The 26,615-nt window shown below is 47.0% G+C and overlaps 3 long non-coding RNA genes across 3 annotated transcripts; all 3 read right to left on the bottom strand.

The window, feature by feature from the left end:
* Positions 1–5,206: 5,206 nt before the first annotated feature.
* LOC127299796 (uncharacterized) lies at positions 5,207–5,992 on the bottom strand. Its single transcript, XR_007850663.2, has 3 exons — positions 5,690–5,992; positions 5,361–5,603; positions 5,207–5,274 (listed from the first exon to the last, which is right to left on the bottom strand). It is a non-coding gene; the product is annotated as an uncharacterized lncRNA (long non-coding RNA).
* Positions 5,993–8,592: 2,600 nt separating this feature from the next.
* On the bottom strand, positions 8,593–9,734 carry LOC139831017 (uncharacterized). Its single transcript, XR_011744921.1, has 3 exons — positions 9,672–9,734; positions 9,343–9,585; positions 8,593–9,256 (listed from the first exon to the last, which is right to left on the bottom strand). It is a non-coding gene; the product is annotated as an uncharacterized lncRNA (long non-coding RNA).
* A 7,357-nt stretch (positions 9,735–17,091) lies between these two features.
* LOC127299795 (uncharacterized) lies at positions 17,092–17,914 on the bottom strand. The gene is made up of 3 exons (XR_007850662.2): positions 17,636–17,914; positions 17,307–17,549; positions 17,092–17,220 (listed from the first exon to the last, which is right to left on the bottom strand). It is a non-coding gene; the product is annotated as an uncharacterized lncRNA (long non-coding RNA).
* Between the last annotated feature and the right edge of the window lie 8,701 nt (positions 17,915–26,615).

Raw genomic sequence — 26,615 nt, 5'->3', positions numbered from 1 at the left:
TTCAGATATCCTTCTGCCACACCCTTCTCTCACAAATTCGATGTGCCTCGGTCCCCGTTCTTCTGAGAGTCCTGCCCTGTTAATTTCGTGCGAAGCTAACAGAATCCCCTTTGTGAGCCAAAACCTAGATCTAACTTCCTGGGCCGACTGCCTGCGAGCCTGGCCTAATCCTCCTGAAGGTTGGGTGGCATGGTACAATAGAGTATCAAAATCCCACTATGCCACTTGGGAAACCATAGGGATAGCCGATGCCCTGTCATTATCATTATCTCCTCTTGAGAAGAATGAGAACATCCTGAAAACCATCGGCTACTTCTGGTCTGATGCACTGAACTGCTTTATGTTTGGTCATGGCCCTATGACACCAACCCTACTGGATGTGGCCATGATCACAGGGCTAGACATCGCATCCCCCAGTCCTTCTGCATTCAAACTGCCAAAAGTCCCTTTCACTCTCTCCTCTAAAAAAGAGTGTACCAGCTGGGGTGCCTACCTCAATCGTTACATGAAAAACAAAGGCCCCGTGACAGAGAGGGAGCACACAGCCTTTCTGAATTTCTGGCTGGAGCACTTCATATTCTGCGGCCCATCACTTGCTCCCACCAAGAATTACCTCTCCCTGGCCTATGAACTTGCTAAAGGCACCCAACTCGGCCTAGGCAAACTATTTCTTGGAGAGATTTATCGATCCCTTCAACTGATGTCTGTCAAACTGTTCTCTCGAAAGACAGTCAAAACTGGCGGCCCCTGGTGGTTCATTCAGTTATGGGCCCAACTATACTTCCAAAACCAAATACCAGACTTCCCACCACTGACCACCTGCACTTTTCCGGATGTGAATGGAAAGGAAATTCGATGCACCAGCTACGGCCAAGCCCTATATGGTCTCCCGGGCAGCAGGCTGATCCCCAAGGAAGCAGCAGGGTGGTTTAAGATTTTCTTCCAAGGTCTGGACAACCCCCTGTTCGATCCTTATACTGAATCGGCAAACTTTGAAAACCCAGTCTCTTTCCGATTGGATGACCTTGCCGATGACGCCAGCACACAGCATTTGTACTCCATCATGATTCGCCCTTGCTTCCTCCCTGTTGGCATGAGTACCTCGAACCGGATCACAAAGCCCGGTTATGAGTGCTACCAACCGGTAGTGGCGGCCCGACAGCTTGGTCTCGGACAGGTGCCTCCACACTTCTTCTTACACCATCTGACAGCAAGTAGAGCTGACCTGCCTGACATCCTTACTGCCCAAAGGTGTTATACCTTCTTTGATGCTTTGGCCATCCCGATTCCTCACGACCTTCGCTTCTCCTTCACTACCGATGGTTTTGAAACTTGGTGGTCTATGTGGAAGACCCACGTCTTCAGGAGGGCTCTAGGACCGCTGCTGAGAGAGCTTGACGCCGAGTATGACATCCCTGCAGACCAGGTACCATTACTTAAGCTTTTTCTGTATCCACCTTATGGCGATTGTCTGTGACCTAACTCTTTCTCCTGGCAGCAACAAGATGGTCCGGCTCCCACTCAAGCTGACGGTTCCCCTTTCGTATTCCTCCCCCCTGCACCAGTGGTTCTCTTCTGCCAGAACTCGCCACCCCTGAAGAAAGTCATAATGCAGGGTCAGCCGATTTCACCGAAATCGGCTCCCAAGAGTAAAGCATCTTCGGGGCCGGTTGCCCCCCGAGCCTCGACTCAGGCGAGGACGGCGGTGAGGAAGGTGGCTGCCAGAAAAACCCTGAAGCGTAAAGCTCCGGCTCATGAAAGCTTGCGTGTAAGTTGGTTCCGACCCTGCAGACGCTTGTCCGCTTTCAACCATTTGTTTATAATACGCTCGTGTTCTTTCCTACAGCCCTCCACTGAAGGAACCTCCAGCGGAGCTGAGGAAACCAGTCAAGGGGACTCAAGCTCGGGCAATTCCGAGAGGTCCACCACCCAAAGCCAGACGGCTTCACCAGCGCCGGTTCTCAAGCAAAAGTCGATCACTGACCCTCCTGCCCCCCAAGCCCCGAGCAAATCGGGGTCACGCACAAAGCACCGCTGCGTCAAAAGAGCTCGCAAGAACCCACGACCCTCTTCATCAAGCCAGGAGGTCTCAAATGTAATCATCCTCTTGATCATACTTCATGCTTTCCCATCGTTACGTATAGATCGGCTAATCATTTCCTCTTGCAGGCCGAAGAAACTTCTAGCGGAGACGTTGAGGAGATACAGGTGCCGTCCGCCACTCTGGACCTGGCCACCTCGGCGGCGGCGGCTGCCCAAATGGTTAACCCATCTCAGTCCACAGAAAAGCCGATCGTCACTGCATCGGCTGTTCCCCCTTCCTTGGGAGAGGTATGTCTTTCCTCCTTGGCTCCATCAATTCCACCATTGCCTGCTAAACTCACTTTGTTTGCCCTACCAGGTTTGTGATCTCTCGAGCTTGCTTACGTTCGATCCAGAATCCATCGAACCAACTTCTTCCAAGGCAGGTGGGGAGCCGATCCCTAGTACGGTCCGTGGTCCACTCCAGCGTCTCAAAGATTTGCTTTCTGCCCCAACTGAGACTCTGATTGAAGATTCCGAGGAAGCCAAAGGCATTCTCGAGGATATCCAGCTTCATCTTCCAATGACCCTGCAAGTGAAGCTCTGGCCTGCTGTTACCCTGCCGGTCTTTAAGTCAAGGGTGCAATCAGCTCGCCAAAGGATTGCTCTTCGCCACTCCCAACTTCCGCTGAGGGCCGATATTGCCGAAAAATGTCGACGGCTCAATGAGAAGAAGGCTGCTCTGGACGCCAAGACGGATACTTCTGCCACTCGCGCTGAACTCGAGACCCTGCGCAAGGAGCTGGAGGATCTTGAAGAGAGGGTAAGGGTGACCAAACAGCTCATCCAGGACAAGGAAGCCCTTGTTGCCCGTTCTCAAGACGAAGCAAAAGGCCTCACAGCCGATCTGAAGACCGATCTGGCTGAAATCCGTACCCTGAGCAATCAGCTGGTGACGGGTAAGGACGAGGATGACAAGGCTGAGATCGCTGAGGCGGATCGCGTCCGTATCGACGCCATTCTCGCCCTCGGTGTGTTTCTTCAGTAGGGCCTTCAGAGACAGATGATGCTTCATAGGACTGGATCTTTCTGTACTTGCTACAATTTTTTTTTGCTGGCCGATTTTCCATCGGCTCCCGACATTTTCTTGCCCATGCGTCTGTCTGATAACCATATGCCTCCCCCGAGCCGAATCAGACAGGTGACTGCAGATATCGGCTTTGTATTATGCCAATGCGCCATACTCGTACCTCGGCTCCGTTGGGATTCGTGTAGCCGACGTGGCCGCCGTTCGTTAGATCACCGCTGAAACCAAGCAGACCGTGTAGTGAGAATAATCTTGGCCGACTCGCTGGATCGAAGCACTCCATGAAGGTTTCGTAATATCCCTCGTGTAATCCTGGAGCACTAGGCTCCGTCGGGAAGACGAGCATCGTGTTCGTACCAGCCGATGTCTCGTCATCGGCTTTCCTTTGCTCGATGTCCCACCGGGCGTGCCAGAATGTGTTGACTGCCAAAACCCACCGGCGGGCAGCGACTATCAACACGGTAGAGCCGGGAAGAGCCTAGAGCTGCGGCTGGCTGAGACCCCTCCGAGCGACGGCCCGCAATGCTCTTCTGGTCACACGTCCGATGCGAAGTGCAAGGGCGTGCCACCTGACCTATACCTGGTCAGGAAGGTGATGGGGATGCCTCGCTTAGTTTCCTGCATGGCATACACGTAAACATTAAATACGAGCCTCGATCGGCTCTCAGGTTATCCTGTGAATCGGCTCAAAGAGCCGATCCACCCATGATTCGTACGGGGTGCACGAATATATGGTGATCCTACTTGATCAAGATAAAGCTAATGAGATCTACGACGATTTAGGGTTTTCACCGCATAATCGGATCATCCTACTCCAGGTTGGGCCTCGCGGCCACGCACGGTGATCGTAAGCCGATCCTAAACAAGGCCTAAAAACCAACATGAAGTTGATCCTCGGAACATCCTGTTTAGGACTTGCGAACGCCACCCTACGTGCCGCTGGATCCTCCCCCCCTTTGTAAGGCCTAACTATTGCAGATATTAAACTAATCCTTGTAGAACAAGGAGCAATCGTAACGGATCAGATCTACTGAATAATGATCAAGCGGGGTGCCGCCCCCACACCTGAGATAGGCGTGAGGGCGGCTAGATATGCAAGGGTTGCACTACGTAAGCATGTTATACGAAGAACTATGCTAACCCTAACACATCTATGATAACTACGTTGCTCGCCATCAAAGACGCTTCAGTACGAGCAACGCATGAACAACGTGGGGCTTGTGCTGCCTAGATCGCAAGATGCGATCTAGGCAGCATGTCGCTTACCTGATAGAAACCCTCGAGACGAAGGAGTTGGCGATGCGCCGAGATTGGTTTGTTTTGGGTTGAACGTGAGTTGTTGTTTATTCCATAAACCCTAGATACATATTTATAGTCCAGCGGACTTTCTAATTCGGACGTGCACCTAACCGTGCACGAGTAAAACTCTAATTTTTAATCTAAGATGCGATCTACTATATTACAGATACATGGCCAATTCAGCCCAACTTCGTGTATAAGGCCAATTCTTGTTCTTCCTTCCATGTATATCTTCAAGTCTATCTCAATCGTGGCCCACCTCTGACTCGGTCAAATTCTGGTGATAACAACAACGCATGCAAGTCTTACTACTACGGATAAAGAAGATCCAGCATGATCAAGATGATATGCATGACATGGCAGATATGGTGCAATGCAACTTATCCAATTTAATCGGAGTCGGAACCCCGGCAAACAAGTTAGGTTGGAGTTGCATCTCTACCAACAAATTAAATGTTGATTAGCATGGCATAGCCATGGCAAGGGTGGGCTACTTCAAAATTAAACGGAGCGGGGAAACCTAATTGGAATCCCGAAATACTCCGCATATATGTGAGGTGGAAATGCGAAACTGTCAACGCGTGATATGATGCGAGATGCAAACAGGCATATGGATGGCATATTCATGTTCCTCATGTTTTTTTGATAAATTTTCATATATAACATGTTTTATTTCGAATTATGGTTCAAGAGATATTGATTTTACAAGATTTGCAAATCAAAAATAATAAAACAGAGAAGGGGGGAAACCAGCAGCGATGGTTGGCTTCGGGCCGCGCGAGCGACAGGGTGCTGGTGGGCTGGATCTGATCCACACCGGAGAGAAGAAGGCCAGATGGATCTGGGTTTGAAGCCCATCAACGTATCTGTGGTGAAACAAAAAGTGGGGATTAATTCGCCTCACTTAGGATTTGAACATAAGATCTGCAGCGTGAGGGATCAAGGAAGTAACCACTGCGCTGCAGTTCAGATCATGTCAAGGGAAAGGCGTGCAGCAACTTGACCCAACAAATACTGGGACGAGCTTGGAGGGTTGCAGCCATGGAGGGAGGGAGATCAGGTCCGACATCAATCCGTCGATACAGGGCGAACGAGGATGGGGAAACTGGCGTCGGGGATGCGGCTGAACGTGGGGAGGCCAATGGTGGCGGCGCGGAGTCCAGGGGGTCGCCGGAGCATCACCGGCGTCGAGCTCCTACAAGGGTTAATGGAGGTCAACATGGGAAGGCTACTGAGAACGAAAAGGAAGGGGAAACCGGCCTCGGAGATGCGCACGGTCACCTGGAATGTGTGTACGTGCTCGAAAGGGTCGGTGGAGGTTGGAGGCGGCCGGAATTCTCGCCGGAGCGCGGCTGTCTTCGCGGGGAATCGGCGACCGTGTGCTCGATTGAGGGCCTCCCGAAGCAATTCCTTGTACCCAGACGAAGAGGACGACGAGGCGCATCCGCCGGTGCCCTCGGAACGGCGGGGGATGGTCTGCAGCGGCGGCGCCATGGCGAGGTAGGTGCGGTACTGTGAGGTTTTCTTCGTTGCTTGCTCACAGAGAAAAGGGGAAAAGAGAGAAGGGAAGAGGGAAGAGGGTTGGCGGCGACGTGGATGGGAGAGGAGGAAGGCTAGGGTTCGGTGGGGATTAAAAGGGAGGAGGGAGTGATTGTGGTGGAGGTGGAGGGGAGGACCACGGCAGCGCACCCACGCCATGTGCGTGCTCATGCGCCGGGGAAGACGACAACAGTGGAACGTGGAGAGCGTCTCCACTCAAAGGGGTAAGGGCCCAGTTAGGAAAAGAGAATGGGCCAGATGGGCTAGGCTGAAGGTAGAGAGGGATGGCCACCGGGTGAGAGAAGGAAGAGAGGAAGTTGGGCCAGAGAGAGAGGCCTGGCCTGTGGTGGAAGGAAGAGAGATGGTTGCACGGTTGAGGTTAGGGTTTTATTATAAAAGAAAGATAAAGAGAAGGGTTTAATATAGAAAACCATATGAGAGGAAAATAAAATAGCTAGGATTTACAAAATAATTTTATTTAGTAAAACATGGATGATATGATACACGATGCTATGATGATGCATAAAAGAAAAGGCACAAACAAATCTAATAGGGGTACTACCCTGGGCCGTTACAATCGACACCACTAACAAGGAACCTCGCCCCGAGGTTCCACGCCATGGTACGGGGGAGAGAGGTGAACTAGGTAATCTTCTGACGGCGTGTCGATCTCCTCGACACCACTAACAAGAATTCTTGCTCCACTTAGCTCGGCGACACCACTAACAAGAAGTCGTTGTTCCGCTGTCGATGATGCTCTTCCATCGGGATCCTCGGAAGATCGGACCTAATAGGTGAGGGGCAAAGATCGTCCAACCCACGTGGAAACCTAAGACTCAAAGAAGCAGATAAGAGAAGATACAAAACTCGCAAAGGTAAGATGAGAAAGAATAGAGATAAGGAGAAAAATCAGAACTAATCAGATCTATCCAACGAATTTTAGAAAATAGTTTGGACGCTCTAAACTTAACGACCGTTGGCAAGGTTATCCTACAGGCTCGACTAGTGGGGTACCGTTAAACCTGAGCTCTGATACCAACTTGTGACGCCCCGAACCGGTACCATGAGGATCCCAGTGAACACGCCGAAATCCGCACGATATCGATCCAGAGACGCCCTCCGACACGACGTGCGCGACGAATCACACACGTGATGCCAGAGGAATTACCACGAGTAGTAACATTACAACAGGTTTACAATAGAGCCCACAAGAAACATATATATTACAACAACAACTCCAACGAGTCAAGATACAAATAGATACATACAAAGATCCAAATCATAGAGAAGATCAAATACGTCCGAGTACGGACAAGATACAAATTGGACTAAGAGTCCTGAAGATAACCAGTGGCGTCCATAACCCTGCCCAGGCCAAGCCGGAAGGTTAACCTTGCTAACGTCGTCATCTCGTACCTGTCAAAGTCGGGCCATCGGTTGCCGACAAAAGGGGGAGGAGACAAAAAGAAAGGAAGGCGAGGGTAAGTACCATTGGCACGTACTTGCGAGACAAGACCAGCTATGCTCGCTGGTGGGCGGTATAAACTTCACCCGGCTATATGTGGAGTTAGCGGCAGCAAAGCTACTATCCAATAGAGACACGCTACAACATCCGTCTACTCAGAGAAGATAAGAGAGCGCACAAGGTAACAGTTCTATACTCTGCAAACATAACACAGCCGATGCGATCCCCCTTCGCAAAGAGGTACTATCAAAGGCACACACACACTTTTTGAAAAAGTTTTATTAGCAAATTATTAGCAACAGGATATAAGGTGTAAGTTATTCTATGATCAAGCTATACAATTCCAAGTCGTCCATAACCGCGGACACGGCTTATCGATAAGATGTACACCCTGCAGGGGTTGCCCAAATGTAACCATACGCATGCTCGAACCCACTTGCTACAGGTGGAGTCTCACATCAAGACCGTTCCCAATGCAAGAGAAAGTTTAATGGGAGCCACCCAACTAAGCTACCCGTGACGAAGTTCGGCCGTACTCTGATACGGACCCAGAGGTTTGCGACATAGTCCAGGCGGGCACTAACGACCAGGCACAGGATAAGTCTATCCGCAATATGAGTACAATACAGAAATAAACACCCGAAGGCAACAGGAAGTAAATCGTGCATCGTGCATATGGGCAAATAAAACCAAGGTTGTGGCTCCCAATAAACAGACTCGAGGAAAGGTAGTGGGTGATGGGGGTCCCATTCCCCCACGTACGGGTAGAGCGCTCAATCTCGGAACAGATAACAAGAACTCGGGTCCTAGGGGACATTAGCGAGTCAAAGTTCCGATGCTTTCGCAAAGGGGCTCACAGATGCCTCTGCAATGTTATTATCCCTTAGCAATTTTAGTTGTAGCAAAAGTTATCAACATCATTTTCAAAAGGTGGTACATGTGTCAACTTCCCAACAAGATATCCTAAACATCTCGAGATATCAACAAGACCCTAAACTCGCCTACGACTCGCAAAGCTGGCAAACAACAAACAATAGGTAGGGCGAGGAGGTGTATCTCGGACATATAGGTAACAGGTGGTTAGGACACGTGACACAACAGAATCGCAACATAAGGATAGCAATAGATCAAAAGAGCATGTAAAAGTAAAATAGGTGAAGGGGTGGGCTACTTTGTGAAAAGCTGCAGAAGAACTTGTCGGAGGACTCGTCATATCTCACATCACCACTTCGTGATCCTATCCGGGAAGAAGCAAATGCTGGAACACACAACGCATGCAAGTCTTACTACTACGGATAAAGAAGATCCAGCATGATCAAGATGATATGCATGACATGGCAGATATGGTGCAATGCAACTTATCCAATTTAATCGGAGTCGGAACCCCGGCAAACAAGTTAGGTTGGAGTTGCATCTCTACCGACAAATTAAATGTTGATTAGCATGGCATAGCCATGGCAAGGGTGGGCTACTTCAAAATTAAACGGAGCGGGGAAACCTAATTGGAATCCCGAAATACTCCGCATATATGTGAGGTGGAAATGCGAAACTGTCAACGCGTGATATGATGCGAGATGCAAACAGGCATATGGATGGCATATTCATGTTCCTCATGTTTTTCTGATAAATTTTCATATATAACATGTTTTATTTCGAATTATGGTTCAAGAGATATTGATTTTACAAGATTTGCAAATCAAAAATAATAAAACAGAGAAGGGGGGAAACCAGCAGCGATGGTTGGCTTCGGGCCGCGCGAGCGACAGGGTGCTGGTGGGCTGGATCTGATCCGCACCGGAGAGAAGAAGGCCAGATGGATCTGGGTTTGAAGCCCATCAACGTATCTGTGGTGAAACAAAAAGTGGGGATTAATTCGCCTCACTTAGGATTTGAACATAAGATCTGCAGCGTGAGGGATCAAGGAAGTAACCACTGCGCTGCAGTTCAGATCATGTCAAGGGAAAGGCGTGCAGCAACTTGACCCAACAAATACTGGGACGAGCTTGGAGGGTTGCAGCCATGGAGGGAGGGAGATCAGGTCCGACATCAATCCGTCGATTCAGGGCGAACGAGGATGGGGAAACTGGCGTCGGGGATGCAGCTGAACGTGGGGAGGCCAATGGTGGCGGCGCGGAGTCCAGGGGGTCGCCGGAGCATCACCGGCGTCGAGCTCCTACAAGGGTTAATGGAGGTCAACATGGGAAGGCTACTGAGAATGAAAAGGAAGGGGAAACCGGCCTCGGAGATGCGCACGGTCACCTGGAATGTGTGTACGTGCTCGAAAGGGTCGGTGGAGGTTGGAGGCGGCCGGAATTCTCGCCGGAGCACGGCTGTCTTCGCGGGGAATCGGCGACCGTGTGCTCGATTGAGGGCCTCCCGAAGCAATTCCTTGTACCCAGACGAAGAGGACGACGAGGCGCATCCGCCGGTGCCCTCGGAACGGCGGGGGATGGTCTGCAGCGGCGGCGCCATGGCGAGGTAGGTGCGGTACTGTGAGGTTTTCTTCGTTGCTTGCTCACAGAGAAAAGGGGAAAAGAGAGAAGGGAAGAGGGAAGAGGGTTGGCGGCGACGTGGATGGGAGAGGAGGAAGGCTAGGGTTCGGTGGGGATTAAAAGGGAGGAGGGAGTGGTTGTGGTGGAGGTGGAGGGGAGGACCACGGCAGCGCACCCACGCCATGTGCGTGCTCATGCGCCGGGGAAGACGACAACAGTGGAACGTGGAGAGCGTCTCCACTCAAAGGGGTAAGGGCCCAGTTAGGAAAAGAGAATGGGCCAGATGGGCTAGGCTGAAGGTAGAGAGGGATGGCCACCGGGTGAGAGAAGGAAGAGAGGAAGTTGGGCCAGAGAGAGAGGCCTGGCCTGTGGTGGAAGGAAGAGAGATGGCTGCACGGTTGAGGTTAGGGTTTTATTATAAAAGAAAGATAAAGAGAAGGGTTTAATATAGAAAACCATATGAGAGGAAAATAAAATAGCTAGGATTTACAAAATAATTTTATTTAGTAAAACATGGATGATATGATACACGATGCTATGATGATGCATAGAAGAAAAGGCACAAAGAAATCTAATAGGGGTACTACCCTGGGCCGTTACAATCGACACCACTAACAAGGAACCTCGCCCCGAGGTTCCACGCCATGGTACGGGGGAGAGAGGTGAACTAGGTAATCTTCTGACGGCGTGTCGATCTCCTCGACACCACTAACAAGAATTCTTGCTCCACGTAGCTCGGCGACACCACTAACAAGAAGTCGTTGTTCCGCTGTCGATGATGCTCTTCCATCGGGATCCTCGGAAGATCGGACCTAATAGGTGAGGGGCAAAGATCGTCCAACCCACGTGGAAACCTAAGACTCAAAGAAGCAGATAAGATAAGATACAAAACTCGCAAAGGTAAGATGAGAAAGAATAGAGATAAGGAGAAAAATCAGAACTAATCAGATCTATCCAACGAATTTTAGAAAATAGTTTGGACGCTCTAAACTTAACGACCGTTGGCAAGGTTATCCTACAGGCTCGACTAGTGGGGTACCGTTAAACCTGAGCTCTGATACCAACTTGTGACGCCCCGAACCGGTACCATGAGGATCCCAGCGAACACGCCGAAATCCGCACGATATCGATCCAGAGACGCCCTCCGACACGACGTGCGCGACGAATCACACACGTGATGCCAGAGGAATTACCACGAGTAGTAACATTACAACAGGTTTACAATAGAGCCCACAAGAAACATATATATTACAACAACAACTCCAACGAGTCAAGATACAAATAGATACATACAAAGATCCAAATCATAGAGAAGATCAAATACGTCCGAGTACGGACAAGATACAAATTGGACTAAGAGTCCTGAAGATAACCAGTGGCGTCCATAACCCTGCCCAGGCCAAGCCGGAAGGTTAACCTTGCTAACGTCGTCATCTCGTACCTGTCAAAGTCGGGCCATCGGTTGCCGACAAAAGGGGGAGGAGACAAAAAGAAAGGAAGGCGAGGGTAAGTACCATTGGCACGTACTTGCGAGACAAGACCAGCTATGCTCGCTGGTGGGCGGTATAAACTTCACCCGGCTATATGTGGAGTTAGCGGCAGCAAATCTACTATCCAATAGAGACACGCTACAACATCCATCTACTCAGAGAAGATAAGAGAGCGCACAAGGTAACAGTTCTATACTCTGCAAACATAACACAGCCGATGCGATCCCCCTTCGCAAAGAGGTACTGTCAAAGGCACACACACACTTTTTGAAAAAGTTTTATTAGCAAATTATTAGCAACAGGATATAAGGTGTAAGTTATTCTATGATCAAGCTATACAATTCCAAGTCGTCCATAACCGCGGACACGGCTTATCGATAAGATGTACACCCTGCAGGGGTTGCCCAAATGTAACCATACGCATGCTCGAACCCACTTGCTACAGGTGGAGTCTCACATCAAGACCGTTCCCAATGCAAGAGAAAGTTTAATGGGAGCCACCCAACTAAGCTACCCGTGACGAAGTTCGGCCGTACTCCGATACGGACCCAGAGGTTTGCGACATAGTCCAGGCGGGCACTAACGACCAGGCACAGGATAAGTCTATCCGCAATATGAGTACAATACAGAAATAAACACCCGAAGGCAACAGGAAGTAAATCGTGCATCGTGCATATGGGCAAATAAAACCAAGGTTGTGGCTCCCAATAAACAGACTCGAGGAAAGGTAGTGGGTGATGGGGGTCCCATTCCCCCACGTACGGGTAGAGCGCTCAATCTCGGAACAGATAACAAGAACTCGGGTCCTAGGGGACATTAGCGAGTCAAAGTTCCGATGCTTTCGCAAAGGGGCTCACAGATGCCTCTGCAATGTTATTATCCCTTAGCAATTTTAGTTGTAGCAAAAGTTATCAACATCATTTTCAAAAGGTGGTACATGTGTCAACTTCCCAACAAGATATCCCGAACATCTCGAGATATCAACAAGACCCTAAACTCGCCTACGACTCGCAAAGCTGGCAAACAACAAACAATAGGTAGGGCGAGGAGGTGTATCTCGGACATATAGGTAACAGGTGGTTAGGACACGTGACACAACAGAATCGCAACATAAGGATAGCAATAGATCAAAAGAGCATGTAAAAGTAAAATAGGTGAAGGGGTGGGCTCGCCTGTGAAAAGCTGCAGAAGAACTTGTCGGAGGACTCGTCGTATCTCACATCACCACTTCGTGATCCTATCCGGGAAGAAGCAAATGCTGGAACACACAACGCATGCAAGTCTTACTACTACGGATAAAGAAGATCCAGCATGATCAAGATGATATGCATGACATGGCAGATATGGTGCAATGCAACTTATCCAATTTAATTGGAGTCGGAACCCCGGCAAACAAGTTAGGTTGGAGTTGCATCTCTACCGACAAATTAAATGTTGATTAGCATGGCATAGCCATGGCAAGGGTGGGCTACTTCAAAATTAAACGGAGCGGGGAAACCTAATTGGAATCCCGAAATACTCCGCATATATGTGAGGTGGAAATGCGAAACTGTCAACGCGTGATATGATGCGAGATGCAAACAGGCATATGGATGGCATATTCATGTTCCTCATGTTTTTCTGATAAATTTTCATATATAACATGTTTTATTTCGAATTATGGTTCAAGAGATATTGATTTTACAAGATTTGCAAATCAAAAATAATAAAACAGAGAAGGGGGGAAACCAGCAGCGATGGTTGGCTTCGGGCCGCGCGAGCGACAGGGTGCTGGTGGGCTGGATCTGATCCGCACCGGAGAGAAGAAGGCCAGATGGATCTGGGTTTGAAGCCCATCAACGTATCTGTGGTGAAACAAAAAGTGGGGATTAATTCGCCTCACTTAGGATTTGAACATAAGATCTGCAGCGTGAGGGATCAAGGAAGTAACCACTGCGCTGCAGTTCAGATCATGTCAAGGGAAAGGCGTGCAGCAACTTGACCCAACAAATACTGGGACGAGCTTGGAGGGTTGCAGCCATGGAGGGAGGGAGATCAGGTCCGACATCAATCCGTCGATTCAGGGCGAACGAGGATGGGGAAACTGGCGTCGGGGATGCGGCTGAACGTGGGGAGGCCAATGGTGGCAGCGCAGAGTCCAGGGGGTCGCCGGAGCATCACCGGCGTCGAGCTCCTACAAGGGTTAATGGAGGTCAACATGGGAAGGCTACTGAGAACGAAAAGGAAGGGGAAACCGGCCTCGGAGATGCGCACGGTCACCTGGAATGTGTGTACGTGCTCGAAAGGGTCGGTGGAGGTTGGAGGCGGCCGGAATTCTCGCCGGAGCGCGGCTGTCTTCGCGGGGAATCGGCGACCGTGTGCTCGATTGAGGGCCTCCCGAAGCAATTCCTTGTACCCAGACGAAGAGGACGACGAGGCGCATCCGCCGGTGCCCTCGGAACGGCGGGGGATGGTCTGCAGCGGCGGCGCCATGGCGAGGTAGGTGCGGTACTGTGAGGTTTTCTTCGTTGCTTGCTCACAGAGAAAAGGGGAAAAGAGAGAAGGGAAGAGGGAAGAGGGTTGGCGGCGATGTGGATGGGAGAGGAGGAAGGCTAGGGTTCGGTGGGGATTAAAAGGGAGGAGGGAGTGGTTGTGGTGGAGGTGGAGGGGAGGACCACGGCAGCGCACCCACGCCATGTGCGTGCTCATGCGCCGGGGAAGACGACAACAGTGGAACGTGGAGAGCGTCTCCACTCAAAGGGGTAAGGGCCCAGTTAGGAAAAGAGAATGGGCCAGATGGGCTAGGCTGAAGGTAGAGAGGGATGGCCACCGGGTGAGAGAAGGAAGAGAGGAAGTTGGGCCAGAGAGAGAGGCCTGGCCTGTGGTGGAAGGAAGAGAGATGGCTGCACGGTTGAGGTTAGAGTTTTATTATAAAAGAAAGATAAAGAGAAGGGTTTAATATAGAAAACCATATGAGAGGAAAATAAAATAGCTAGGATTTACAAAATAATTTTATTTAGTAAAACATGGATGATATGATACACGATGCTATGATGATGCATAAAAGAAAAGGCACAAACAAATCTAATAGGGGTACTACCCTGGGCCGTTACAATCGACACCACTAACAAGGAACCTCGCCCCGAGGTTCCACGCCATGGTACGGGGGAGAGAGGTGAACTAGGTAATCTTCTGACGGCGTGTCGATCTCCTCGACACCACTAACAAGAATTCTTGCTCCACGTAGCTCGGCGACACCACTAACAAGAAGTCGTTGTTCCGCTGTCGATGATGCTCTTCCATCGGGATCCTCGGAAGATCGGACCTAATAGGTGAGGGGCAAAGATCGTCCAACCCACGTGGAAACCTAAGACTCAAAGAAGCAGATAAGATAAGATACAAAACTCGCAAAGGTAAGATGAGAAAGAATAGAGATAAGGAGAAAAATCAGAACTAATCAGATCTATCCAACGAATTTTAGAAAATAGTTTGGACGCTCTAAACTTAACGACCGTTGGCAAGGTTATCCTACAGGCTCGACTAGTGGGGTACCGTTAAACCTGAGCTCTGATACCAACTTGTGACGCCCCGAACCGGTACCATGAGGATCCCAGCGAACACGCCGAAATCCGCACGATATCGATCCAGAGACGCCCTCCGACACGACGTGCGCGACGAATCACACACGTGATGCCAGAGGAATTACCACGAGTAGTAACATTACAACAGGTTTACAATAGAGCCCACAAGAAACATATATATTACAACAACAACTCCAACGAGTCAAGATACAAATAGATACATACAAAGATCCAAATCATAGAGAAGATCAAATACGTCCGAGTACGGACAAGATACAAATTGGACTAAGAGTCCTGAAGATAACCAGTGGCGTCCATAACCCTGCCCAGGCCAAGCCGGAAGGTTAACCTTGCTAACGTCGTCATCTCGTACCTGTCAAAGTCGGGCCATCGGTTGCCGACAAAAGGGGGAGGAGACAAAAAGAAAGGAAGGCGAGGGTAAGTACCATTGGCACGTACTTGCGAGACAAGACCAGCTATGCTCGCTGGTGGGCGGTATAAACTTCACCCGGCTATATGTGGAGTTAGCGGCAGCAAATCTACTATCCAATAGAGACACGCTACAACATCCGTCTACTCAGAGAAGATAAGAGAGCGCACAAGGTAACAGTTCTATACTCTGCAAACATAACACAGCCGATGCGATCCCCCTTCGCAAAGAGGTACTGTCAAAGGCACACACACACTTTTTGAAAAAGTTTTATTAGCAAATTATTAGCAACAGGATATAAGGTGTAAGTTATTCTATGATCAAGCTATACAATTCCAAGTCGTCCATAACCGCGGACACGGCTTATCGATAAGATGTACACCCTGCAGGGGTTGCCCAAATGTAACCATACGCATGCTCGAACCCACTTGCTACAGGTGGAGTCTCACATCAAGACCGTTCCCAATGCAAGAGAAAGTTTAATGGGAGCCACCCAACTAAGCTACCCGTGACGAAGTTCGGCCGTACTCCGATACGGACCCAGAGGTTTGCGACATAGTCCAGGCGGGCACTAACTACCAGGCACAGGATAAGTCTATCCGCAATATGAGTACAATACAGAAATAAACACCCGAAGGCAACAGGAAGTAAATCGTGCATCGTGCATATGGGCAAATAAAACCAAGGTTGTGGCTCCCAATAAACAGACTCGAGGAAAGGTAGTGGGTGATGGGGGTCCCATTCCCCCACGTACGGGTAGAGCGCTCAATCTCGGAACAGATAACAAGAACTCGGGTCCTAGGGGACATTAGCGAGTCAAAGTTCCGATGCTTTCGCAAAGGGGCTCACAGATGCCTCTGCAATGTTATTATCCCTTAGCAATTTTAGTTGTAGCAAAAGTTATCAACATCATTTTCAAAAGGTGGTACATGTGTCAACTTCCCAACAAGATATCCCGAACATCTCGAGATATCAACAAGACCCTAAACTCGCCTACGACTCGCAAAGCTGGCAAACAACAAACAATAGGTAGGGCGAGGAGGTGTATCTCGGACATATAGGTAACAGGTGGTTAGGACACGTGACACAACAGAATCGCAACATAAGGATAGCAATAGATCAAAAGAGCATGTAAAAGTAAAATAGGTGAAGGGGTGGGCTCGCCTGTGAAAAGCTGCAGAAGAACTTGTCGGAGGACTCGTCGTATCTCACATCACCACTTCGTGATCCTATCCGGGAAGAAGCAAATGCTGGAACACACAACGCATGCAAGTCTTACTACTACGGATAAAGAAGATCCAGCATGATCAAGATGATATGCATGACATGGCAGATATGGTGCAATGCAACTTATCCAATTTAATCGGAGTCGGAACCCCGGCAAACAAGTTAGGTTGGAGTTGCATCTCTACCGACAAATTAAATGTTGATTAGCATGGCATAGCCATGGCAAGGGTGGACTACTTCAAAATTAAACGGAGCGGGGAAACCTAATTGGAATCCCGAAATACTCCGCATATATGTGAGGTGGAAATGCGAAACTGTCAACGCGTGATATGATGCGAGATGCAAACAGGCATATGGATGGCATATTCATGTTCCTCATGTTTTTCTGATAAATTTTCATATATAACATGTTTTATTTCGAATTATGGTTCAAGAGATATTGATTTTACAACATTTGCAAATCAAAAATAATAAAACAGAGAAGGGGGGAAACCAGCAGCGATGGTTGGCTTCGGGCCGCGCGAGCGACAGGGTGCTGGTGGGCTGGATCTGATCCGCACCGGAGAGAAGAAGGCCAGATGGATCTGGGTTTGAAGCCCATCAACGTATCTGTGGTGAAACAAAAAGTGGGGATTAATTCGCCTCACTTAGGATTTGAACAAAAGATCTGCAGCGTGAGGGATCAAGGAAGTAACCACTGCGCTGCAGTTCAGATCATGTCAAGGGAAAGGCGTGCAGCAACTTGACCCAACAAATACTGGGACGAGCTTGGAGGGTTGCAGCCATGGAGGGAGGGAGATCAGGTCCGACATCAATCCGTCGATTCAGGGCGAACGAGGACGGGGAAACTGGCGTCGGGGATGCGGCTGAATGTGGGGAGGCCAATGGTGGCGGCGCGGAGTCCAGGGGGTCGCCGGAGCATCACCGGCGTCGAGCTCCTACAAGGGTTAATGGAGGTCAACATGGGAAGGCTACTGAGAACGAAAAGGAAGGGGAAACCGGCCTCGGAGATGCGCACGGTCACCTGGAATGTGTGTACGTGCTCGAAAGGGTCGGTGGAGGTTGGAGGCGGCCGGAATTCTCGCCGGAGCGCGGCTGCCTTCGCGGGGAATCGGCGACCGTGTGCTCGATTGAGGGCCTCCCGAAGCAATTCCTTGTACCCAGACGAAGAGGACGACGAGGCGCATCCGCCGGTGCCCTCGGAACGGCAGGGGATGGTCTGCAGTGGCGGCGCCATGGTGAGGTAGGTGCGGTACTGTGAGGTTTTCTTCGTTGCTTGCTCACAGAGAAAAGGGGAAAAGAGAGAAGGGAAGAGGGAAGAGGGTTGGCGGCGGCGTGGATGGGAGAGGAGGAAGGCTAGGGTTCGGTGGGGATTAAAAGGGAGGAGGGAGTGGTTGTGGTGGAGGTGGAGGGGAGGACCACGGCAGCGCACCCACGCCATGTGCGTGCTCATGCGCCGGGGAAGACAACAACAGTGGAACGTGGAGAGCGTCTCCACTCAAAGGGGTAAGGGCCCAGTTAGGAAAAGAGAATGGGCCAGATGGGCTAGGCTGAAGGTAGAGAGGGATGGCCACCGGGTGAGAGAAGGAAGAGAGGAAGTTGGGCCAGAGAGAGAGGCCTGGCCTGTGGTGGAAGGAAGAGAGATGGCTGCACGGTTGAGGTTAGGGTTTTATTATAAACGAAAGATAAAGAGAAGGGTTTAATATAGAAAACCATATGAGAGGAAAATAAAATAGCTAGGATTAACAAAATAATTTTATTTAGTAAAACATGGATGATATGATACACGATGCTATGATGATGCATAAAAGAAAAGGCACAAACAAATCTAATAGGGGTACTACCCTGGGCCGTTACAGTACACGCATTTGTCAGCTTCATTAACAACAAAGCCCACGGATGTCAAAGTTCTTTCAAACTTCTCATTCCATTGTTTGGGTGCTTGTTTGAGACCATAGAAATATTTCTTTAATTTACACACCTTTCTTTCTTGACCTTGTAGTACGAAACCATCAGGCTGTTCCATGTAAATTTCCTCGTCCAACTCTCCATTTAGGAAAGCCATCTTAACGTCCATTTGATGAACGAGAAGACAGTGTGAGGCAGCCAATGACAGTAGTACTCGAATTGTGGTCAATCTCGCCACAGGTGAGTAGGTATCAAAGAAATCTTCGCCTTCCTTTTGGGTATAGCCTTTGGCTACAAACCGAGCTTTGTACTTCTCAATAGTACCATCAACTCAATGCTTCTTCTTAAATACACATTTACATCCTACAGGTTTACACCCATAAGGACGCTCAGTTAACTCCCACGTTCCATTAGCCAAGATGGAATCCATCTCGCTTTGAACCGCTTCCTTCTAGTAGTCTGCATCAGGGGATGCGAGAGCTTCTGAAATGGTAGTGGAAGTATCATCCACAAGATACACAATCAAATCATTACCAAAAGACTTTGCAGTCCTTTGTCTCTTACTCCTTGTGGGAGCTTCATTGTCATTTTCATCAGAATCTGAACTCTCATCATCAGATTCCTCATCAGACTCCATAGGAGTTTCATGTATTGGATCCGATTCCCAACTAGATATGCCATGCATATCTCTCATAGGAAATATATCCTCAAAAAATGCAGCATCTCTTGATTCCAAGATGGTGCCAACATTCATGTCGTCCACTCCAGATTTCACCACAAGAAATCTATAAGCAATGCTATGGGCAACATAGCCAAGAAAGACACAGTCCGCGGTTTTTGGTCCAAGCTTTCGCTTCTTGGTGATTGGCAAATTCACTTTAGCCAAACAACCCCAAGTTCGTAGGTAGGAGAGTGATGGCTTTTTCTTTTCACATTCCTCATAAGGGGTAATATCTTTATTCTTGGTTGGAACACGGTTTAGGACATGACACGAAGTCAATATAGCCTCCCCCCACCATTTCTTGGATAAACCCGAAACATCTAACATGGCGTTAACCAAATCTGTTAGAGTACGATTTTTCCTTTCCGCAATCCCATTGGATTGTGGGGAATTGGGAGGCGTCCTCTCATGGATTATACTATGTTCCACACAAAATAAATTCAACTCGTTAGAAAAGTACTCTCCACCACGATCAGACCGAACCCTTTTTATCTTTCTTTCAAGTTGATTCTCAACTTCAGCCTTATAGATTTTAAAGAAATAAAGAGCCTCATCTTTAGTTTTCAGGAGATACACATAACAGTACCTAGTGGAATCATCAATCAAAGTCATGAAATATTTCTTTCCACCTCTTGTCAATTCACCATTCATCTCACATAGATCTGAATGTATGAGTTCTAGTGGTGCCAAGTTTCTTTCCTTCGCAAGCTTGTGAGGCTTGTGAGGCTGCTTTGCTTGCACACAAGCATGGCACTTAGAGCCTTTGACAAAGGTGAATTTCGGAATTAAATTCACATCAGCAAGCCGCGACATACAACCGAAATTAACATGACAAAGTCGTGAATGCCAAACATTAGTTTCATTAACACTAGTGCTTACATGGTTCACAACATTACCACAGAAGTCTTCTAGAGAGAAGCGAAACATTCCCTCACATTCATATCCCTTTTCAACAAAAGTTCCATACTTAGACAATACAATTTTCATAAACCCATCTTTCATAAGACGGGAGCCACTAACGAGATTCTTCTTGATAGAAGGGACATGCAGCACGTTCTTCAGTTGCACGATCTTTCCCGAAGTAAACTTCAGATCTACCGTGCCAACATCACGAACAGTAGCATGTAACCCATTCCCCATCATTACTGAGGAACCTCGGACCTGATAAGAGGTAAACATGGAGATGTCAGCACACACAAGAACATTGGTACCCGTATCAACCCACCATTCCGTGGGCTGAAACACCGAAAGAACAGTAGGTAATATATTAACATACCCCGTAGTTCGTTCCTCTATGTTGCCAATGATCATGCTGACAGAATTTGAGTTCTGTCCAGCCTGACATTTCTTTCCTTTGCGTTGTGGACAGCGATTAGCCCAATGGCCTGTCTCGCCACATACCCAGCAAGGATCTTTCTTCTCCGTTTTCCCATTCTTCTTGAAGTTGGTAGTCTGGGAGACTCCCTTGTTCTTTCCCTTGAACTTGTGGGCATTTTTCTGCACCATATTGGCAGCAGAACGTCCCTCGGTTCCTCCAGTGTGTTGGTCGTTTGCCCTCGCCTTCTCCTCAACATCCAGAGAGCCCATGATATTCTCAACAGAGAACTCATGCCTCTGATGTTTCAGAGAAGTGGCAAAGTTCCTCCACGAAGGGGGAAGCTTAGCGACAATGCATCCCGCGACAAACTTGTCCGGTTGCACACACTTGAGGAGCTCAAGTTCCTTTGCCATGATCTGTATCTGATGAGCCTGTTCTACTACAGATCAGTTCTCAACCATTCTTTAGTCATTGAACTGCTCCATAGCATACAGTTCACCTCCGGCATCGGCAGCATGTGATACCCAGCGTACCACTGCATGGTGTAGTACACAAGTCGTTGACATAACACAAGTGAAACACCGTTCCACTCATATTACATCTCTCAGAGTGGTACAACAGAAACATATGCGAGTCCAAGGTATGTCTATAGAAGTACACACGAACTGTTTACATAAGATCAACACAACCTCCTACTTTACAGTGAGGTAAAACTTCAAATAAAGTTCCAGAAGAACGACTCGTAGTCTATCTTATTGCTAACTTAAGTTCAAGAGCTACTTGGCTTGCTATAGAAATCTAGCTACTTAGGTGCTAGGATTAGGGAAAGGTTCCCTTCTATTACTAATCTAGGTTTCCAGTATAGCTGATGCAGAAGTTGACTCCATTGACTTCTTTGATTGGATTCTTCATCTTGTTGCAGTTGACTCCTTTGTCTTCGAGTTCCACGGTAGTTTCTCCTTCAGTGCCTTGATCTAAGAAGGGGGTTCAAACGAGATAGAATGAGTACGAGCGTACTCAGCAAGTTCATATTAGGAAATATGTGTATCATGCACTAACTATAGCCATAGACCAGAAAGTCATAGGCCAATGCAAGTTTTTGTAATCATTTCTTCAAAAGGTTTATTTTATTCTGAAAACTATGCCCGTCAGTCTTCACAGGTTGACTAGAACTTCGTGGAGTTCCTTTCCTGCCGCGTTCGCAGTTCCCTTCCCGGAACAGGGAGTGACAGTCACAATTCAGTATCCTCTGCAGAGGTGCGTTACTTTTCCCATAAGAGAACTTATCCTTGTTGCCAACCGAGTAGCATGCTCGTCCACACTTCCTTTGGTGTGAGGCCAGGTGTAAGATCCAAGCCCACACCGCCTTCTCCGCGACTGCAAACCCACCCTTTTGTCCAACCGTACACCCCCAGTAGACTTCCCCCGATAATACGGCTTTACTCACGGTGTACTCCGGACAATCCCTCATAGATGGTAGAGCTTATCATCACTAATGGATGGGGATTTAAAAGGATATCCCAACCTATTGCGGAAGTGCCTCCAACACCCCACCGGCTCTACCAATCCGTTGGCGTGCAGAAGGGAAAAGATACGGCTGGCTTCCCCAGAGCCATTATAGATCTCATGGTCAACGCGGTTTGTACGGCGCTAGAATCACTGGACGGCATTAGTAATTAATCCTAGGGTGATATAACCCATGCAATGGAACCTCCACCATATCAACACATACCATGGTTCCATTGCCCACCACATAGTCATATTCATAATTGTAAAATAATACTTTGCTTTTCAATGCATGAGTGATAAGTATAGTACTTTGCATATAGTTTGATACAAATAATCAAATGACATGAGCAAGCGATGAACTTGCCTTTCTTGACTGCAATCGTCCCAAGCGTAACCTAACCTCGATGATTTAGGATGTATGAGTTGTAAAGATTTCTTTAGGGTTGGTTGCACTTTTAGAATGATTCTCAAACAAGATTCTTATTAGGGTTTGGTTATATTAGCATCATGATCAAGTGATATAAGACATCATAACAAGCTCACACATAAAGAATATTGGTGGAACAAAATGTAAAGAACAGTGGTCAATTTTAAGTTCTACAAGACATGATTGAGGATTATTTATGTTATACTTCAAAAGAATAACTTTTGAAGAACAGGTTAAAATAAGAATATGAGTTGCTATACATAGAAGCTAGGTAACTCTAGGGTTTACTATTGGTTTCATGTAGTTCTTTAATAGGAACTAGTTGGTTCTTAACTTGGAGTTGGTCTATATGTAGCAAGTATTAGCAGGTGTATTACTATGGTTGATTATGGGTATCATATCTAAGAATGATGGTCAAGGTGTTGCTATGAATTAGAGTTTACTATGGCTTCACATTTTCTTCACTAAGTAATCTCTAGTGGTTTCTAAACTAACTGAATTATCATTTCCTAAATAGGGTGTAGTGGAATAGGAGCATGTTATGTGCATTACTACACAAGATTGGTATTAGGGTTTATCATTTTGACATGATCACATAAAATAATGGGATCCAGGTCTTACTCAAATTGAAACTAGGGTTTCTAAATTATGGTACAACTCCTAAAATGATGGTTGGACATATAGGTGTGGTAACTAATTACTTTGAATCAAAATTAGGAATGGTTTGACATTTTATTAATTTTCACAAGATTTAATAATTAGAGCAACTCCTATTTAGGTGTTAATTAAGAATCAGGGTTTAATAATTGTTACTAGGTTTTAAAAATAGTAACCTGCAAATTAAAATTATTTAAGTTCACAATATTTAAGTTACTAAATTAATATTGGCTTTTAGTATTTTCTTGATTTATTATTATTTAAGAAGATAGTAACTTAGAATTTTCAAATTAGGGTTTATGGATTACCACTAATAATTAAGTTAATGCAATTGTGATAAAGAAAACTAATTCTAGCATTTTATTTAGTTACTGAATAGTTAAAATTTAATTTTGGAACTTCACTAATTATTGAATTCAAATTGTATTTTAAATAAATGAAATGGCATAATTAATAAGGTTAAAAATAAGTGAATTTTTATTTTGACACACATTTTTGTTTTATATTTTATTTGAATAGATTTTATTTTTGTGAACATTTTGATATCTTATTCATAATTTTCTGAGTTGATATGAATTTTCTAGAATTTTGCAAAGTTGTAGCAATTTACTGGTTTTTAAATTAAAACAGAAAACACTAAAGCTACCCGGTCTGCTGTTACTCTAGTGACTGACGAGTGGGGCCAGGTACACGTCGACTACCACGTTGGCGTGGACCGAGTCAACAACAGAAACATACCCCACCGGCCACGTCACCTCACCGGAGGGTCTCCGGCGATCGACGGCGATGGAGTTTCTGGCGATATAGGGCTCCCCGGGTCGAGCGGCTTGTTGCGTTCGAACGAGAAGACTATGGCGAGTCTACTGGTGGCAGCGCCCCCTCGAAATGGTCACCGGAACTAGCTCCGGCAACGAGGTCTGCGACGGCGCACGGCGGCGATGAATCAATCCAGGGCTAGAGGTGATGCCGAGACAGAAGGGAGAGCCCCTGAGATGCGCACGCTCACCCTGAGGCTTGTAGACGGCTCGACGAGGTGAATGGAAGGCGGAGGCGAGCTCCAAATCGCCATTTCCGACGGACTGCTGCGGAAGGGAAACTTCAAATACTCCCCACCGCGGCCTCCCCTGGATGCTATCTTGCCACTGGAGGTCCTACGCGTCGAGGCGCTCCTCCTCGACCCCTTCTTGAGCTCCAGCGTGCTCCCAATCGACAGCGAGGTGTAAGTCACCGGCGACAGAAGGTGATGACGTTCGGGAGTTAGAGAGAGTTTGGGAGAGAACGGTGAGGTGCTACGTGTAGCTAGGGTTCTGGAGATCTTCCTGGTGGCTTTATAGCTCCAGCAGAGCCCTGGTCGATGGCAATTCCTCGCCGACGGCCGGGATGCTGTGGAGACGACGTTAGGGTGTCGGCACGAATCTTAGCGGGGTTTGGATCAGACGGATGCAGAGGAGATTCTATCTAGCTTTGGCGTGGTTGAGGCATCCGGAGTGGATCCTTATCGGCGCCGGTGAGGTGGCCAGGACGTGGCAGCAGCTGCTCGCCGGCGTGTCGTCCTCGGGGAAGAAGAAGGAGCCTCTTTTCTTCTCCTGGCGAAACGGTACGGTGGGCTGATTGTTCGTGGGCTGGGCCGGTGACACGGGCTGTGTTGGGTTGCTGACGCCTGCTACGGTGCTGGGCAAGGTAAGGCTTTTCCCTCTCTTTCTTTTTTGAATTTCTGTTTTGAATTTTGTTTTCTACTTTCTGGTTTGAATTAAATTTTGATTTTCTGCTTTGTTTTTGCAGGTCATAAAATATTTGAGTAACAAGATAATTTGATAACAATGCTCACTGTATAATCTTGTTGTTTAAACAATTATTTAATTTAGGATTTAATTGATATCTTATGAGGCTTAAGTAAAATAGAAATGGTTTAGTTAGTTATTTCAATTCCTTTTTTTTTAATTTAGGAACCAGATCTATTTCAATGGTTTGAAACTTAGAACATGTGCATAGTAAACATATTATTAGGTTTAACTAGTGTGCTTAACAATGGTGAGGTTCACATATATTTTAATTAAGGTTAGAGTTTACAATAAATGGTAATGAGAATGGGGTGGGTTCATGATTTTATGTGAATAACTATTTCTAGGGTTTAAGAATTTGATGATGCTTCATTAATTTAAGTATATAATAAGCATGAGGCATGGCAGGGTTTTACTTGTAATCCAAAGTGAGACTTGGATTGAAATGCAAAGGTGATCTAGGGTTTTAGTTGTGATCACTCAATTGATACACAACCAAGAATTAGGATATGAACATAAGCTTTGATCATGTTTTAGTGGCTAGGGTTACTCTCCTCACTTAGGTAGATTTCTTGTATTAAAGCAATGCTAGGTTTGTATTAAGTGTTTGGGCAGGCAGGGTTTAAATACCGTATCAATACTACACAAGGAATGAGTATTGGTTTGGGATTAACTACTAGTGATATACTTATTATTTTAGGTGATAGATGAGATCTATTAGTAACATGGATTTAACTGATCATCTATATCTACAAGGTATAATCATGCATTAGACAATATCCACTTATTCCTCACTAATCACTCTTTAATATTCCTCTTATCACACTCATCCTAGATTCTTAGGGTTTATAATTAATACTAAGTTGTGATGATTATGGAATTGATTTCCTAAGGTATTGCTATTGGAATAAGATTCTCACCTCCAAGATCAAATGTTGTCTTGAACAACTAGGATTAGTACTACTCTAGTATTCTTTTATGGGCATGGCTGTGATTAGTATTATAACTTCTCTCACTTCTCAATGTCTTGGAATATTCTAAGGTCTTACTCAAGAGATGATGATATGATCCTCTAAATATAGGTTTCCCTAGGAATTTCTACCTTGGTATCTTCTGTAGCTTGTTCTTCAGGAAATCTGATAAACCTGCATCTTGTGGTATGCCTCCACCTCCTAGCTTCTTCATCTTGATCCTAGATAATTCCCATGGAGTGGCTCTATGTGTTTGTTACCATGTATCATGGTACTTGATGAGCAAATGGATGAAGGGTGTAGATCTATTTATAGGCTTGGGCAAGCTCTAGTATCATGACACATATGTGGTGACTCTTGTGTTGGTTAGATGACTAAGGTGCTTGGTTGTCATGCCCTCATCCATAGCAATCCTTTGAGCATGAGGTGGCAAAGCTTAGGATGCAAGTCATGTAGATATTCTCATCCTATGTGGCAAGATCATTATCCTCTCATATGATTTATTCTTGGATAGCCAAGTGGCATCTGTTACTAAATATCTTGTGGATGGTTTATTAATGTTGATGAGTCACTATATCATATTTGATTGGATTTATATTATAATATTGGTCAAAAGATCAAGGTTGAAGGTTATTCCTCAAATTTGGATAGTTGGTTTTGATTTCACCAAGGCATGATCATATGAGTTTCAAAATACTCATAGTCAGTTTGA

Source organism: Lolium perenne, chromosome 5 (genome assembly GCF_019359855.2).
Source record: "Lolium perenne isolate Kyuss_39 chromosome 5, Kyuss_2.0, whole genome shotgun sequence".
Classification (NCBI taxonomy): domain Eukaryota; kingdom Viridiplantae; phylum Streptophyta; class Magnoliopsida; order Poales; family Poaceae; genus Lolium; species Lolium perenne.
Note: the sequence above shows the minus strand (reverse complement) of the source record. Positions and strands in the feature narration are given on the sequence as shown.